This window comes from Triturus cristatus, chromosome 1_1 (genome assembly GCF_964204655.1).
Source record: "Triturus cristatus chromosome 1_1, aTriCri1.1, whole genome shotgun sequence".
NCBI classification, from domain to species: domain Eukaryota; kingdom Metazoa; phylum Chordata; class Amphibia; order Caudata; family Salamandridae; genus Triturus; species Triturus cristatus.
The window spans coordinates 98,881,127-98,898,288 of NC_140579.1; the positions used below are offsets into that span (position 1 = coordinate 98,881,127).

The following is a 17,162-nucleotide window of genomic DNA, read 5'->3' on the forward strand; positions in this document are numbered from 1 at the left end:
CCCTTAGGCAGGTTTTCCCCTGCAGCCCCTTTCCTCTGGGCCTTAATCACCCCATCTCCCCCTTCAGGGTGTCCTGGGACAGCAACTGGCCAACCCTTCTTGGAGAGAACCTCCACTTTTTTATTAATTATGTCATCCAGTGTCCCATTACGTTATCCAGTGCCTTATTCAGAAGTTCTTCCAGTCTATCCTCCATAGTATTCTGTAAAGGTTCAAGGGACATGGCAGAAGGTAAGGAATATGCTACTTACCAGTATGCATCTGTTCTTGGCATGTAGAGCTGCAGAGTTGTACACTTAGCATAGATCGCCATCTGGTGTTGGGCCCGGATGTTTGCAGTTTGTTTTTCTTCTTGGACAGTCTTTGGAAGTCACGAGTTTGGTGACTCCTCCTTCGGTCCGTACTGCGCATGGGCTTCGGCTCCATCCTCAGATTGTTTTTCGCCAACAGGGAAATGATGGAGCGTAGTAATAACAGTGAGAAACCCATGTGTTGTATCTAAATAAGATGTACTGGAACGGATACAGGTAGCCGGGGAGGCGGGTGGGCGTGTACAACTCTGCAGCTCTACATGCCAAGAACAGATGCATACTGGTAAGTAGCATATTCCGTTCGAGGCATATGAGCTGCAGATTGTACACTTAGCATAGATTATATAGCAGTACCCAACCCTAGCGGCGACCACCGGTATCCGTTGCAGCTGTTTGAAAAAGTGTCTTTAGTACAGCCTGGCCCACCCTAGCTTGCTGCTTGGAATGCACATCTACACAGTAGTGTTTTGTGAAGGTGTGCGGTGTAGACCATGTGGCTGCCTTGCAGATGTCATCTAAGGGTATATTCCCTAGAAAAGCCATAGAAGCCCCTAACTTTCTTGTAGAGTGGGCTTTAGGGGGAACAGATAATGTTCTCTTTGCCTTTTGATAGCAAATTTGTATGCATTTTACAATCCACCTAGCTATCCCTGATTTTGAAATGGGGTTGCCTTTATGTGGTGGAGAGAAGGAAACGAACAATTGTTTAGTCTTCCTGAAGGGTTGCGTTCTTTGTATGTAGTATAGTAACGCCCTTTTTACATCAAGCGTGTGTAAGGCCCTTTCTGCAACAGATTGGGGTTGCGAAAAGAAGACAGGTAATTCCACTGATTGATTGAGGTGGAAGGGGGAAATGACTTTGGGCAGAAACTTCGGATTTGTGCGAAGTATGACCTTGCTGTGATGCATTTGTATGTAGGGTTCCTGTATGGTGAACGCTTGTATTTCACCAACCCTTCTAAGGGAAGTGATAGCTACAAGGAAAGCTGTTTTCCAGGTGAGAAACTGTAGCTCACATTTGTGCATTGGTTCGAAGGGCGGACCCATTAGACGTGTAAGAACCAAATTTAGATTCCATACAGGGGAAGGTGGTGCCCTGGGAGGAATTACTCGTTTAAGGCCTTCCATGAAGGCTTTAATAGCGGGCACTCTGAAGAGTGATAAATGCTGCCTGTTTTGTAGATAGGCAGCGATCGCTGCTAGGTGTAGGCGTATGGATGAATATGCCAGGTTACACCTGTGAAGATGGAGCAGATAGCATATTATGTGCTGTATGGATGCATCTAGAGGGTTGATTGTATTGTTACGGCAGTAAATTACAAATCTTTTCCACTTTGCGGCATAGCATGCTCTAGTGGTAGGACGTCTGGCTTCCATGATGATGTTCATGCAATCAGGGGGAAGGTTAAGGTATCCGAATTCTAGGATTTCAGGAGCCAGATCGCCAGGTTGAGCTGAGCTGGGTCCGGGTGCCTGATTTCTCCATGGTTCTGGGTTAGGAGGCATGGGGATAGATGCAATTTTTGATGTGGTACCACTGACAGTTGTAGTAGCGTGGTGTACCACGGCTGCCTGGCCCACGTCGGAGCTACCAGAATGAGTGTGAGGGAGTGCTGTTGTAGCTTCCTGACCACTAATGGAATTAGTGGGAGAGGTGGAAAGGCGTATGCAAATCTGCCTGACCAGTTCATCCATATCGCATTGCCCTTGGACAATGGGTGTGGGTATCTGGCGGCGAAGCTTGGGCATTTTTTGTTTTCGTGGGTGGCGAAGAGGTCTATCTGAGGATGCCCCCACTGTTGGAAGAATGGGTGAAGAACTTGTGGGTGCAGTTCCCATTCGTGTAGTTGTTGTGTTTGTCTGCTGAGCAGATCTGCCATGGTGTTTTGTACGCCTGGAACGTGCTGTGCCAGGAGAAAGATGTTTTGGGGAATTGCCCATCTCCATATGCTCTGGGCTAAGCGGGAGAGCTGGGGAGAGTGTGTCCCCCCCTGTTTTTGTATATAATACATCGCAGTCATATTGTCTGTGCGAATGAGGACTGCTTTGCCCGAAATCTGTTTTTGGAAAGATTTTAGGGCTAGAAAGATCGCCAAGAGCTCCAGGTGGTTGATGTGGAGCGATTTTTGCTGTGGCGTCCATAGACCTTGCATGGTGAGGTGTAGGAGGTGCGCTCCCCAGCCGGAGAGCGATGCGTCCGCTGTTAGAATCACCTGAGGAACCGGGTCCAGGAACGGCCGCCCTTTGGAAAGGTTTGTGGTGTTCCACCACTGCAGAGAGTGATGTGTGCGGCCGTCCACCAACACCAGATCCGTCAGCTGACCCTGGGCCTGGTTCCACTGTTGTGCTAGGCACTCTTGAAGTGGACGCATGTGGAGTCTTGCATGGGGCACTATGAAGATGCAAGACGCCATCATTCCTATGAGCTTCATAAACACTCTTGCTGGAAGAGAGTGTTGAGGAAGGAATGTTTTGCGTAAGGCTTGAATGCTTGTGATTCTGGCTGAGTTTGGATAGGCAATACCCTTGGAGGTGTCTATAGTGGCCCCGAGATATTGCTTTGTGTGAGATGGTATGAGGTGGGACTTTTGGTAGTTCACCGTGAAGCCTAGCTGGTGGAGCAGTTGGATGGTGCTGTTTGTATGCTGCACACATTGGTCGTAGGACGCGGCTTTTATCAGCCAGTCGTCCAGGTAAGGGAAGACGTGAATGTGTTGACGTCTGAGGTGTGCTGCTACTACTGCTAGGCATTTGGTAAACACCCGCGGTGCGGTGGTGACCCCGAAGGGGAGAACCGTGAATTGGTAATGTTGCCCGTCCACCACGAACCTGAGGTATTTCCTGTGAGAGGGGTGTATTGGAATGTGAAAGTATGCGTCTTTCAGATCCAAGGTTGTGAGAAAGTCTCCCTGGCAGAGGAGTGGGAGGACTTGCTGTAGGGTGACCATGTGAAAATGGTCTGAGTGTATGTAGGCATTTAGAGGCCGGAGGTCGAGAATGGGTCTGAGGGTCCCGTCTTTCTTTGGTATTAAGAAATATAGGGAGTAGACCCCTAGATTTTGTTGATTGACGGGGACCTGCTCTATAGCGTGTTTTTGGAGGAGTGAGAGTACCTCTTGTTTGAGCAGTGTGGAATGTTCTTGAGACATTGGACGGTGCCTTGGTGGGATATTGGGTGGGGTAGATGTTAGTTCGAGACAGTACCCTGACCGAATGATTTGGGTTACCCATTTGTCCGATGTTATGGACTCCCATACGTGGATAAAGTTTTGTAGTCTGCCCCCGACCGGAGTGGAATGGTCTGGGGGGAGCGGAGGGGAGTCATTGTGCGGGGGGGTGGCAGAACGGGTGTTGTTGGTTTTGCCCCTGCCCTTATTATTGTTACCCCTGTAACCACCTCTCTGATTGCCCTTTGAAAAGGTATTTTGAGGAGGGGACTTGTAGGAGGTAGAGGCGTTATCGGTGGAGGAGCCTCTGCCTGTGCCACGAAAGGACGAGCGTCGAAAGGAACGTTTGGAGGCTTGTGTTTGGAGTGCCCCCATAGACTTTGCTGTGTCTGTGTCTTTCTTCATCTTTTCGAGCGCTTCGTCTACCTTTGGCCCAAAGAGTGTTTCCTGGTCAAAGGGGTGATTGAGTATGGATGCCTGGACTTCAGGCTTGAAACCTGAGATCCTGAGCCAGGCGTGGCGACGAAGCAGGACACTGGTATTTATGGCCCTAGAAGCAGTGTCGGCTGCATCGAGGGCACACTTAATGGAGGTGTTTGTAATTAGTTTACCCTCCTGTATCAGGTCATGAGCCTTGTGCTTGTATTTTTCTGGAAGGTGCTGCATAAGAGCCTCTAGTTCGTCATAGTGTGCTCTATCATATCGCGCAAGCAGTGCTTGTGTGTTTGCAATGCGCCACATGTTTGCAGCTTGGGAGGCGGTGCGTTTACCAGACGCGTCCAGAAGTTTAGATTCTTTGTCTGGCGGTGGGGCATCTCCTGAGGATTGGGAGTTAGCCCGCTTTCTAGCTGTGGAGACAACTAGGGAATCTAGGGGAGCAGGGCCCTTGATGTAAGCAGGGTCTGTGGGTGCCGCCTTATACTTCTTCTCTATTCTAGGGTTCAGTACTCTGGCTCTGACAGGGTCTTTGAACACCTCTGTAGCGTGCTTGGTGACACCCTTAAGCATGGGTAAAATGGAAGTGGATTTGTCTTGTATATCAAATGTATCAAGTAGGAAGTCTTCTTCTACTGGTTCACTGTGCATGTCCACCCCATGGTAGTGTGCTGCTCTCTGCACTAAATGGTGAAACCCTAAGGAGTCCTCTGGAGGAGACGGTCTTGATGGGTATAAGTCGTCCTGAGGTACATTGGGTATATCAGGGTTATTGTAATCCTCCCATGGATCTGGGGTCCCTGGTGGAGTGGGATCCATTGGGGCGTCCGCCGGGTAATTGTCCGGATCCCCATCATCCGGATCTGGGGATGGGGTCGGATCGTAGTGAGGCACAGGTGGCGGAGACCTGTGAGGTGGAGGTGGTGGAGGAGGTGGAGGGGGTAGGGGAGGCGGTAGTGGGGAGGGCACTCTGAGGGGAGAAGTAGCAGAGTCCTTCCTTTTGGGTGGAGGAGGAGGAGCCGGAGCATCAAGGCGTCTTTTCTTGGTAGTTAAAGTCAAAAGCCCAGTCTTTGGATCTTTGGACAAAGTCTTTTGTAAAGGGTCTGGTGTAAACAGAGCCAATGGTGTCGAGTCGTCTGTCGGCACCGGTGATTTCGGAACCGGGGGTTTCGATGGTCTGTGTGCGCCATGCTTTTTTGAGGTCTCCGGATGTTTCGGCGCCGGAGCATCGGTGCCGACAGATTTGTGTTTGTGTTTGGTCGGCACCGAGTGTCCAGGCTTCGGCACCGGTGGTTTCGGAGTCGAGCTGGATTTTGCAGTCTTCGGTGCCGGATGCTGTTTTTCGGCACCGGGTGTCGGCTGGCTCGATCCCGAGCTGCCATGAGACTTTGGGAGCTTCGACACCGGGCCCGAAGGTGGGGTGATCGAAGTTTTGGTTTTGGTTTTGCCCAGGCCGGCAGGCGAGGGAGTAACCTGAGTCTCTTTGGTTTTCGGCGTGGGGGTAGGAGGGGGCATATTACTCACGGCCCACTGCGCTGGTGTAATGTCCTCCACGTCGGAGTCGTCGGCCTCGGAAGCGCTGACGACGTCTTCCTCCTGCTCGGTGTGAGTTTGCCCCGAAGCTTCGGCGTCGTCTCCGAAGATGTCCGGTGGAGCTGCAGAGGATGAGTGCGCCATGGTGCGTCGAGCTCTTCGATCTCGGATGGTCTTCTTCGATCGAAAAGACTTGCAGGCGGGGCAGTCTCTGGCCTCGTGTTCCGGAGAGAGGCAAAGGTTACACACCTGATGGAGGTCGGTGTGGGGAAATTTAGACCCACATTTTGGGCACTTTTTGAACGGAGTCCTTTCCATCGGCCGGGACCGGAGTCGCGGAGGGCCCGAAGGCCGGTGTCGATGTACGGGATGGAGAAAGTGCCGCTTCGAGAGATGAAGATGATGAAGGAACTCGAAGAATCGAGGATTTTCCGTCGAGGCTGGAACCGTAGAAGTTCGAAGCCGGAGCACGAAGTATCACATCCGAGCCCGATGGCGGAAAAAAACAATCTGAGGATGGAGCCGAAGCCCATGCGCAGTACGGACCGAAGGAGGAGTCACCAAACTCGTGACTTCCAAAGACTGTCCAAGAAGAAAAACAAACTGCAAACATCCGGGCCCAACACCAGATGGCGATCTATGCTAAGTGTACAATCTGCAGCTCATATGCCTAGAACATATTATTTAAGATTACTGGGCTCAGTGTAATGAAACAGCTGCTCTGGCAGTTCATTGGACTGCAACTGCCAGAATTCAAGCAGTTTGCCCAATCAGTTAAAATGGCCACTGTAGTGTCTTTACTAAGGTGTCCCAATCTTCTAAAATGGCTCTGGCACGTACTGTGTGGCTGACCATCTGTTAAGGGTCTTTCCTCGAATTGTGTGGTCCTTTCTTTATTGTTGTGCCCCAGACTAACTTTTTTTGTGTTATTTATTAAACTTTGCGATGATTGTGCATTGCACCGTTGCCTTTAATATTAAGAGAGTGACCCTTCAAACAAAGGGAACTGGGTTGGAACCAAATAAAATGGAAATTATGAGGAGTCTCTAAATCTACACATTCATCTACACATTCATACTGACATAGGTGCTCAACAAGAAAATTATAGAAGAGAAGAAAGAATACACACAAAATATAAAAAATAAATTACCTTGACAGTAATGTTGAATTATCTCTTATTTTATTAAGAAAATTATTACAAATGTAATCTGTTATCTTGGTAAGGTAAAATAACACAGTAAGGCACCGATTATGATGCGGCCTGTAAAAGCTCCGACCTAGGGCCACATCGCAATGGGCCGGTCAGTTTACTTTCCGACCACCTAATTAAGATGAGATATAAGATATAGGCGGTCGGAAAGTAAACCGTCCGGTCATTACGGCTGGCATCCGACGACCTCGGAGAGCACATCCGCCAGTCAGCAGCCGGCCTGTAATCTCAAGGGCCGGTCTGTCCGACATGGAAACCATGTCCAAAGCATGTTTGGAGGCCCCCAGCAGGGCCCCCTTTGATGCACGGCCTCTGGTTGGAGGCCGAGCCCTGTTGATCCCTGCACCTGCACGGGGTGCAGGGTGCAGGGATGAACCGCACCTCCAATTTCACTATGGGAGCATGCATTACGGCCGGTTTACAGTTGGAATGCATGCTCCCATAGTGGAATATAGAACAGTGTTCGGTCGCATCCTAATGAGGCAGTCGGGACCTCCGACATCAAAATCAGCCCTAAGTATTAGTATTATAAAGGCTGTACTTATCGTGTGAGCAGAAGCAACAACGAAAGGGAGATCACTGCATGCGGCGGGACTTTATAGATGATTAAAATGTTTTTGAAGTTCTAAATTCTTCAATTGTTGCTGCTGTGAGCTGGCAATAAAGGAGATTTGCATAATGTAAGCTTCTGGTTCATGCCACAAAATCTAATGCAATCAGTTTCAAAGCTTTAGAGCTTTAGTCGCAACTGCCTATGATGACCATTTGCTGAAAACTCGACCCTGCGGTCTCAACTTTTATTTAGAGCATCTGTGTGCAACTGTCTGAAGCCCGCACTCTCAAAGACAAGTGGCGCGATAGAGACCTGACAAACGGATTTCTGCTATCAGTCCTTCGCTCAAATGAGGCTGCCCTACAGCTCCGTACAATGAAATCCTGTGCTATAGGAACGGGTACTCCGAGCACGCCACCACCAAGTAGGTATAGGCAGGGCAGAGAAATGTGCAGTCTGAAGAATATCGTTTTTGCCTTGGTGAACTCTTTGAGGCAAAAGTCACTGAACTGAAGTACACACTAGTCAGTGCGGTAACCCAGAGTCTGTGCTTGATTAATACCTATGCTCAAATGACATACAGGGGACTATAGTATCTAGAACTCCTACAGAGGGTAGAGGCTACCAGAGGTCTGCTGCGCTATTCTGGGGATCGTACAGTGCAAACGTGTAATTGCACCTTTATTGAACTGGGTGGTATTTTTTTGTTGTGACCTTAAAATATTTTTTGCTTACTAAAAATTAGTACTGGGCTAGACATAACAATATTGTGTCTGTTGATTGACTGTTGGGTTCTGAGTGCCTGCCGCGCCCTCTACCTCCATCAGAAGCCTTTGACTAGTCGACCCTGCTATTCAGGGAGTCAAGAGCAGAAAGGGATGTCCGTGGTCTGTTTCATAGCCACTGTAGGACAGACCTCAGGACACCAGAGGCAAACAACCTCAACCAACAAGATCATCAGCCCCTCTCTGACCTTCGTCCCTCCTGCCCCTTATCGTGGTCGGGCCGTGCTCAAAACCTGAGCCTCGTGTCCAGGGCTAGGATCTGGTGTACAGTGTTTTACAGCAATGAGCGGACACTCAGCTGTCAATACTATCAGGGGTTATAGCGGCAAGTGAGGTAACAACCACTACTGAATGAAGAGTGTACATTAGGAGAAACATTTCATGAAAACAGTGGGAGAGTTTATCAGATACCATGAAAGGTTTATGGCAATGACACCCTTGCTAACTTTATCACTACAGACACCCCCTGTTGAGTAATTAAATATCACAACCAATGGTAGTGTCAGAGTGGTAATAAATGTGCACCACTGCTGAAGGGGCTTCCACGTTACAGGCCTGCCCCTGCTCCCATCCTGATGCAGGGCTAGGTGCACCAGTTATCCTGGGACATTCCCGTCAGCTGTGGCCTATCCCTGTAAGAAAGGTCTAATGAAGGCATAAAAACTGACACGTCAAATTAAGGCCGAATAATAAGACTGTTGCAGGAAAATCTTGCAATGGGGATTTAGCGGAACAGAGAATGTCCAAGGTCAGAGGCTGAAGCTGAGCTGTGCCCATTTCATTTCTAAAATTAGAAATGCATATGTCCCGAAGAAGGGAAGGTAAATGTCCCGAAAAGTGCTAAGTTTAGAGGGCATTTGGGTAGATGAACTATTTTAGGGTTAAAACTCATGTACACAATGATGAAGCTTCCATGTTCGCTTTATTACTTCGGTGAACTGTGCGGGATGTTCTCTGATTTGTTGATGTATTTACGATACCATAGCATGATTACATGGATAAAACCTTTGTTTAGGAAGGGGCTTACACCAGGATTGCTTAGCCTGATGGATGTATAGATCACTACCAATCCACGCTTACTGTAACGCCCTGAACGTCTCAGGATCGTTTAACAGACACGACAATGAGGACGCAACCACTTGTGAAGGGTTAGTTCTTTTAATGAAGGCAAATAAAATACAAAGAACAAACAAAAGTTATAGTCACTGGAATCCTCCAGGCTAAGTACGTTACCAGCCCACAGCACGGATGGTCCTAACCGTCCTCTGCATATACGCCGATCCCGGCGTATGCCAACAGAGGGCAGAAATGAAATGGCCGACAATGCCAATCGGTAGGCTGTGAGGGGCACGAAGAGTGTTGGGGAGAATCGAGGAGTCAGGGAAACACCCAGCCGGGGTCTCTACCTGAAGGGAGCAGCCGCTCAACCTCTTCCTCAGACTGCACCGGGACGCGGAGTCACCTCCTGGTGATGCGTCACCGATACCCCAATCACAAGCAAGAAGACTGAACCGAGAGCAGCCGCTCGATCGATCCTGTGGACTTCCGAGTCTGTAACGCGGCAAACACCTCCTGGTGTGCGTTACAGCTGGCAGTCCCTGTGTCTCTGGTCGGGCTGGGAGTTACGACTCCAACCAGCAAAAGCGCCACTGCGCTTGGACTCAGCCGAGTCAAAAAGCGAAGCTCAATGGTTGACCGGTAGAGCTTCCGGGTCCTTCACAGGTGACGATGGGGCAAGACACGGCCCAGGGAGTAACGACTCGACCTACCTCCGTTCTTGCCTTACTGGAGCACCACTCCGGAACACTGCTCTTCACGAAGCAGGTACGTCGGTGTAAACACAATATCCGACAGCCTTGTACCTCCCGGTTCCTCCCTTTATAGGGCGTGTTTTCCTTGAGTTATGTAACAGCTCTCCTGTTTACATAAGGGCGTGTTTCCCTTGAGTTATGTAACAGCTCTCCTGTTTACATAAGGGCGTGTTTCCCTTGAGTTATGTAACAGCTCTCCTGTTTACATAAGGGCGTGTTTCCCTTGAGTTATGTAACAGCTCTCCTGTTTACATAAGGGCGTGTTTCCCTTGAGTTATGTAACAGCTCTCCTGTTTACATAACCTCTCAACCGCTAAGCATCCTGGGAGATGTAGTCCGTTTTCGCTGGTTACCGTTTTCCTCCCCTCGTATTGTGGTAAATAATTTTCCTTTACCTGGACTTAATTTGATACAGAAACATAATTAAATAGCTCAGTAAAATGAGAGGCAGAATCCGTGGTATTAGAGGTTCGGAATGGGCTTTATTCCAATGATCGATTATAATCGGTTGCTCCAAGTCCCATCACCACGGAGGTTCAGGAAGTGAAGTACATACTTTATTGACAAGAAGTAACCTTTATAGTACATACATTACAATGAAGCGAATGCAATAGGCGTAACAATTGATAAGGAAAATGACGATTTATCTGCGTAACCAAAAAATGGATGTAATAAGGAGTAAAAAGGAACATAATTGGTTATGATGTCACATATAGGTGGATCTATAAGATAATACTTGGCATAGATGCGCGCGCAGCAGTATGACGTGTGATTGACGTGCAACTAGGGGGTGAAGGGGACTTGACATTTAGCTCTACATGTGGAGACAAAAAGTCTGGGGGGTCAAGTCAACCTAATCCCAAATCATATCTAACATCCTATGTTTAAAGAACTATGTTATCCACAAAAGAAGGACTCTCGGACAGAATCTATTCTATACTGACTGTGCGTGCGTGTACAAGCGTCTAAGTGTCTACACCAGGGGTCTTCAAACTGTGGGGCGCGACCCCCAGGGGGGCCGTGGAGTGATGCAAAGGGGGTCGCGCCTTCCCAGTCACACTTCTGCCCAGGCCCAAGGGCTTCAGCCCCCCCCCCACACTTCCCCCGTCCTTTGTCTCAGCCCGGGCTGCTGCAGTGAAACTTGAGCTGCTGGGGGCTCAGCTGGGCAGTGTCTGGATTCCTATCTCCGGCACCCCCGTGTTTTTTCACAGGTCTTTAAAGACCATTTAACATGCCTTTGTAAACTGCTTACAGAGGCTTAGGTTTTTTTGCTGGTTCCAGTACCCCCTGGGTCCCCACTGTGCCTATTCCCTACATTTGGATTTTACATTCACTGCCATAGTGTGAAAATGCATTTCATGGAAAGGAATACAAAGTTGGCTTCCTGGGGGCGCCGTGAGTGAAAGTTTATTGTGCTTTTGAAGCACCTGCTGCAGCGTTTCTTTCCCCGGCAATTACCAGGCCTCACATAAATGTCAAGATAACTTGTGTGATTAATTATCTTCCTGGAGAGAGATCAGAATGTTGTATAGTTGAGGTTTTGACTTAGGTGATGTTAGTGCAGAGGGTTAATATGCCTGCTGCAAAGAACGTGTACCAAGTAGATTACAGAGTGCGTATGATGTGAAGAGATCAGCAGGTTACTGCTTTAAAAGAGGCATCCTTTTATTACTTGCAATTTATAACTTAAAGTCCTAATAGAGAATAGTGAGCGATTAACTTTCATCCTAGAACTGCATACACACTGCAAAGTATACATTATTAGACCATTGATTAATGTTGCAAAAAGGGTTAATTTGGCTAGAAATCAATTCTTATTATTAAAGGAAACTCCCAACTATGCTGTTTCTTTTTCGACTCTGAGTTTGTGCTTCTCCACACCAAGCACTCTTGAACGATACTGCCTACCAGTATGATGACATGTGACTCCTATACTTTTAGTCCTTTGGCTTATGTAACATTTCCTATACACTGATTTACACACTTATGATTGATTGTCTCTGTGTAATGTGTGTGTGATGCAAAGTGCTCGGACACCCTACACTGGTATGAGTGGCACTATATAACTAATTCAATGCATCTGAGAGTGTGGGGTTATGGAGACTTGGTCACTGTTAAAGGGTGCTAGTGAGAGAATCCGTGGTGGGGGTGGTCATTGTGGGGGGCACCAACAAACATTGTCGCACAGGGCACCACCAGCACTAAAGCCGGCCCTGGGAAGTATGCACAGATAAGCGCTGAAGATACCGCTTTAGGTGACTGCTTTTTTTTGTACCGACTGGGCCACCAAAATAATCTGCTGGCAACCCTAACCATAGGACTGGAAGTTTGTTGCAGGATCAGCACATTATTTATTTCCTTCACCCTCGATCCCCGATTAATGCTGCAATAGTTTAACTTAGATATTAAAGTCTACGCCCCCGTCAATAACATGCTGAGTTACTTCATTCAGCACCCTGCATTCAGACAACTCATTCCTCATTCTCGCCCTTCATTGTCACGCTCACCTTGCACTCACAGCGATCACAATGCACTCACACTGATCACCATGCACTTGCACCATTCACCTGCTCACCTTGCACTCACAGTGATCACAATGCACTCACACTGATCACCATGCACTTGCACCATTCACCCGCTCACCTTGCACTCACAGTGATCACAATGCACTCACACTGATCACCATGCACTTGCACCATTCACCCGCTCACCCTGCACTCACAGTGATCACAATGCACTCACACTGATCACCATGCACTTGCACCATTCACCCGCTCACCCTGCACTCACAGTGATCACAATGCACTCACACTGATCACCATGCACTTGCACCATTCACCCGCTCACCTTGCACTCACACTGATCACCATGCACTTGCACCATTCACCCGCTCACCTTGCACTCACAGTGATCACAATGCACTCACACTGATCACCATGCACTTGCACAATTCACCCGCTCACCTTGCACTCACACTGATCACCATGCACTTGCACCATTCACCCGCTCACCTTGCACTCACAGTGATCACAATGCACTCACACTGATCACCATGCACTTGCACCATTCACCCGCTCACCTTGCACTCACAGTGATCACTCTGCTCTCAAAATGCACTTGTCCTGCTCACACTATACCTCAACCTGCAGTCACACGAGTACACTACTCATCCTGCACTCATGTGACACTTCACTCACCTGTCCCCCTCACTACTCAATATGCAACTCACTCAAACAAGCCCATCAGTAATCATACATTCATTCATCCCATTCTGAACTTGCATCCGCACCCAAAATGAGAGAGGACAGCAAGGGAGTGAGAGAATTTGATTGAAGAGGTCAGGGATGAGGAGAAATGTGAATTGCCGAAGAGAAGAGTGGACACGCAAGAAGTGAGTGTGATCCAAAGGTGAGGGCTTCTGTTAGAACAAAGGGGAGATGTGAAAGAGGAATGGGGGGACTGGAGAGGTGTAAGATACAAATAGACAAAAATTTGAATGAAGAGACGAGGTGAATGAGAAGTGCTGAGGGGCACGGGAGGTGACAGGGCCAGAGAGGCCATGAGATACATGTGAGAGACTGTTAGAGATGAGGGCAGTGAAAGGACAGAATGGCAAGAGGTGATTAAAGGTGAAGTGAGAGGTTGAATGGGGAGAGTTCAGAAGTTGTAAAAAGGGGTGAAAGAAAATGACCTGCAAAGTGAGAGAGGGATCCAGGGTTAGGAGAGGAGAGAGGGATGGAAGGGAGGGGGTGAGAGGAAAGCTGCATGGGTAAAAGGCTTAACTCTACACAAAACCACCAGGGTTTTAAGGGACCCCTGCTTCTTACGGTCAGGGCCAGGTGAGCTTCTAATGTGGCAGCACGTATTGCTGCAGAGTGGAAGGCCCTTCACAAAGGTTGACTTGAAATCTTTCTGATGATAATTGCTGTATTTTGGTTATAAATGGGTACTGATTGGGTGAAATCTTTCCTCAGCGTTACTGTGTGTAACAAATATCAAAATAATGAAGCAATGCTATCCCAAAATACGCGGCATCACATAACCTTATTTACATTTTCATCCCATGCAATTTAGTCAACAGGTTTAGACATTTTTGTCAAGAGGGGGTCCTTACGCCTCAAAATGTTGACAGGGGGGTCTCGGCATCCAAAAGTTTGAAGACCTCTGGTCTACACTGAAAGCGAGGGGGTAGGAATATTCCATGGTAACAGGGCTATGAATTACTTGCATGAGGACAGAGAAGTCGAGCCTTTTGCTCGGTAGCTGGAAGAATGTTTACTTAAACTACTAGACAGGAATGCATCGGCTGAGGGGGAAGCAGATAACTCGAAGGCGAAATACAGTTCTTGGCAGAGCATAGGCTGATGTCAGGCTTCGTGAGCCGCGCAGAGAATGAGACAAAGTTCATGGTCACAGATGCAGGCTCGAACTGGAGTTTTCAGAGGCAGAAAGCAAGAGGAGTTTGATGACAGAATCAGGGCCTACTTGCCTGGACTGTAAAATGGCATAAGTGAACCATATAAAGCCGGTGGCCTTTCATATTTAGGAATGGAATATCCGGCCTATTCATGGCGGATCTGACAGAGGGCATGTTGACGGTGGACGCACATGTATTTGCGTCTTCATAACTGGAACTGGAGGGAACATACATGTACTTGTGACATGCACATAGAACCGTTGGGGTCCAAGATAGGGGACATAACTGATCGGAAAAATCCATATTTCCACATTCCCTCCTCGTCCCCTACTTGCCCGTTAAGAGATATCAATCTTCATCAATCCATTGATCTGTTCATATAACATCATTTGTTCTTCTTTCTTCTTCCGGGACGAACGAAATCTTGGTGGTGGAATACACGATGTGGTACACAGACCACAAATCGCTGGTCCACATTGCAGACATAGACAGCAACTGAATAGTATGAGAAGGCCAATACCTAGGAAGGATAAAACTCTCCATCCCCAGGCTGATATCACACTCCAAAACCAACTGGACCAAGTCCAAGTGCCTGGGTTCTGGTGTATCTGGTTTACAATCTTATGAAGGCGAGTGATGGCTTTATATACAGATGGCGAATTTTCTGGTATGAATACGCAGCAGCTTGATCCGATGACCCTACAAGCTCCGCCCCTATCAGCCAGGATGACGTCAAGAACAAGACGATTTTGAAGCACAACAATCCGCATAGCAGACTGCTCTTCCGTTAAATTGCCTAAGGCGGAAATAGTCTCATTCACTACTGCTTCAAGGGTTCTAGTTAATCTACGTATCAGTTTACTATTAGTAACAGTACCTATATAAGGAAAGATGCCTTTATTGAAATCTGTGTATTTTTCCCATGCTGTTTCAGTGTAATCGACAATTGGGAGATCTCTCCGCTCTCTGTTGTGTACTAAATGAATATTTCTGTAATAATCAGGAGGAGCTAGGAAAACAGGTGGCAAAAGGAATGCAATGTAGCAGGTACCATCCCAGTCTAGAGGTAGACGCATATATGCAGTCTGACCACATATAAAGTAGGAGTGGCGATAAGCTCTAAATGAAGATTTGCCTTGATCACTGAATTCTACTATAGTAGTGCATTTACTATGGCCCATATGTATGGAACCAACCTTTCTTACACATAATTCACCCTTCGCTGGGAATACTGACATGGTGGGCAAGACTAGTTCAACTTCGGATACGACATTTAGAATCATGAGATTAGGTGTAAAATTACCTAATCCATATACTTCATTTTCTAGATCAGTTCCTGTACTCTTGGGGCGACCCTCCTTGTCAGGGTAGCAGACCTTGAGTAAAACTAGGTTCAGATTTCCCCATACCCAATGATCTTGGTAAACTGCTGTGTCTGAGTCTATGGAATTGATTAAACTAAACCATGCTCCACAGGATCCATTATGTGTAAACGGATGTGGAAAGAAAGGCAGGACTCCTTCATAATTCTGATAGGGAGGGAGTCGGCCACACACCCAACAATTAGTGGCATTACTAGTCTGATGGGAATGATGTAACATACTAATGAAAGTGTTATTGCGCAGCGCAAGTCTATAAGACAATTCATGCGGAGGTAAGTCACTAAAAGAATGTTCAGCAGTAACATTATAAACATGTCTAGAAATAGGGTAATATATGTGCAACAATATGCTTGCAGTAATTATTAAAAGACTCAAGAAAAACAAGATTATTAATGTCACTATGCAATGGCTACGCAGTGATTTACAATACGCCTGTCGTTTCATCATTTTTCGCGACTGTCCATGATTCAGGTCTAGAGGATACATGTCAGAGACAGATTCAACCGCTTCACCTAGGAGAGGACTTAAACAATCAAATCGTCTGACGTTCTAGGCCTCAATTTAGCTTTATAGAGTTCGGTTTCAGTCTTTTCAACCAAAGGAAGTTTTGAATCAGTCTGTGAGGGAGTGCAGGGCACAATGTCTATATCCGAGGATTGTCCATGAAATTTCTTGATATGACTTGAATGAATCCAGCCCTTGCGGCCCTCGATCTTCACGGCTGTTCTTGTGGTCAGCAGAACCAACTTGGGTGTCTTCCACCTGGGCTCCAGCTGAGTCTTTCGGTCGAAATTTTTCACAAACACGAAATCACCCGGAACTACGTCATGGGGTTTCACCTCAGTGTTGTCGGGAAATGCTGCAGCAACCTGTGAACGACAAGATTGTAGTGCAGACATCAAGGAAGCCAAGTAATCTGTCAGCATATTACAGTCAATATCAGTTATTTTGCGTGGTATGGGCGTCCCCCACATATTTGGTGGTCTGCCGAAGATCACCTCATACGGGGATAGCCCTGTTCGAGAGTGTGCTACCATTCTCATGTAAAAGAGTGCAACTGGTAATGCTACTATCCAGTCGACACCTTTCTCTCTGCATATTTTGGACAGTCTGATTTTCAGTATCTGATTATGTCTTTCTACGAGACCTGCTGCCTCGGGGTGTCGAACACAGTGGAATTTCCACTGATATCCTAGCAGAAGTGAAACATGTTTCATTAATTCGGATGAGAACGGCTGGCCGTTATCTGAGTAGACAACACGTGGTAAACCGTATCGTGGGAAGAATTCTCGAACCAACTGTTTGGCAGTAGTCGGGGCAGTGTAATCTGAAACCGGGTATGCCTCCGTCCAACGGGACAGAGCGCAGACAACTACGAGAACATATTTGAATCCTCGACATCGTTCCATCTGGATATAATCCATCTGGAGGACTTCAAAAGGGTGGTCAGGAGGATGAAATCCACCCTGTTCTACGGGAACGCTTTTTCCTGGGTTGAACTGGCAACAGATCATACAGGTACGGACCTTTTGTTTGGCTGCTGCTCGTAAATGTTTAT

General features: G+C 47.5%; 1 protein-coding gene across 1 annotated transcript in view; it reads right to left on the bottom strand.

The window, feature by feature from the left end:
* LOC146869616 (E3 ubiquitin-protein ligase TRIM39-like) overlaps nucleotides 1-17,162 on the bottom strand; it is a 273,031-nt gene that overhangs the window by 175,758 nt on the left and 80,111 nt on the right. The gene's annotated exons all lie outside the window — the stretch shown is intronic.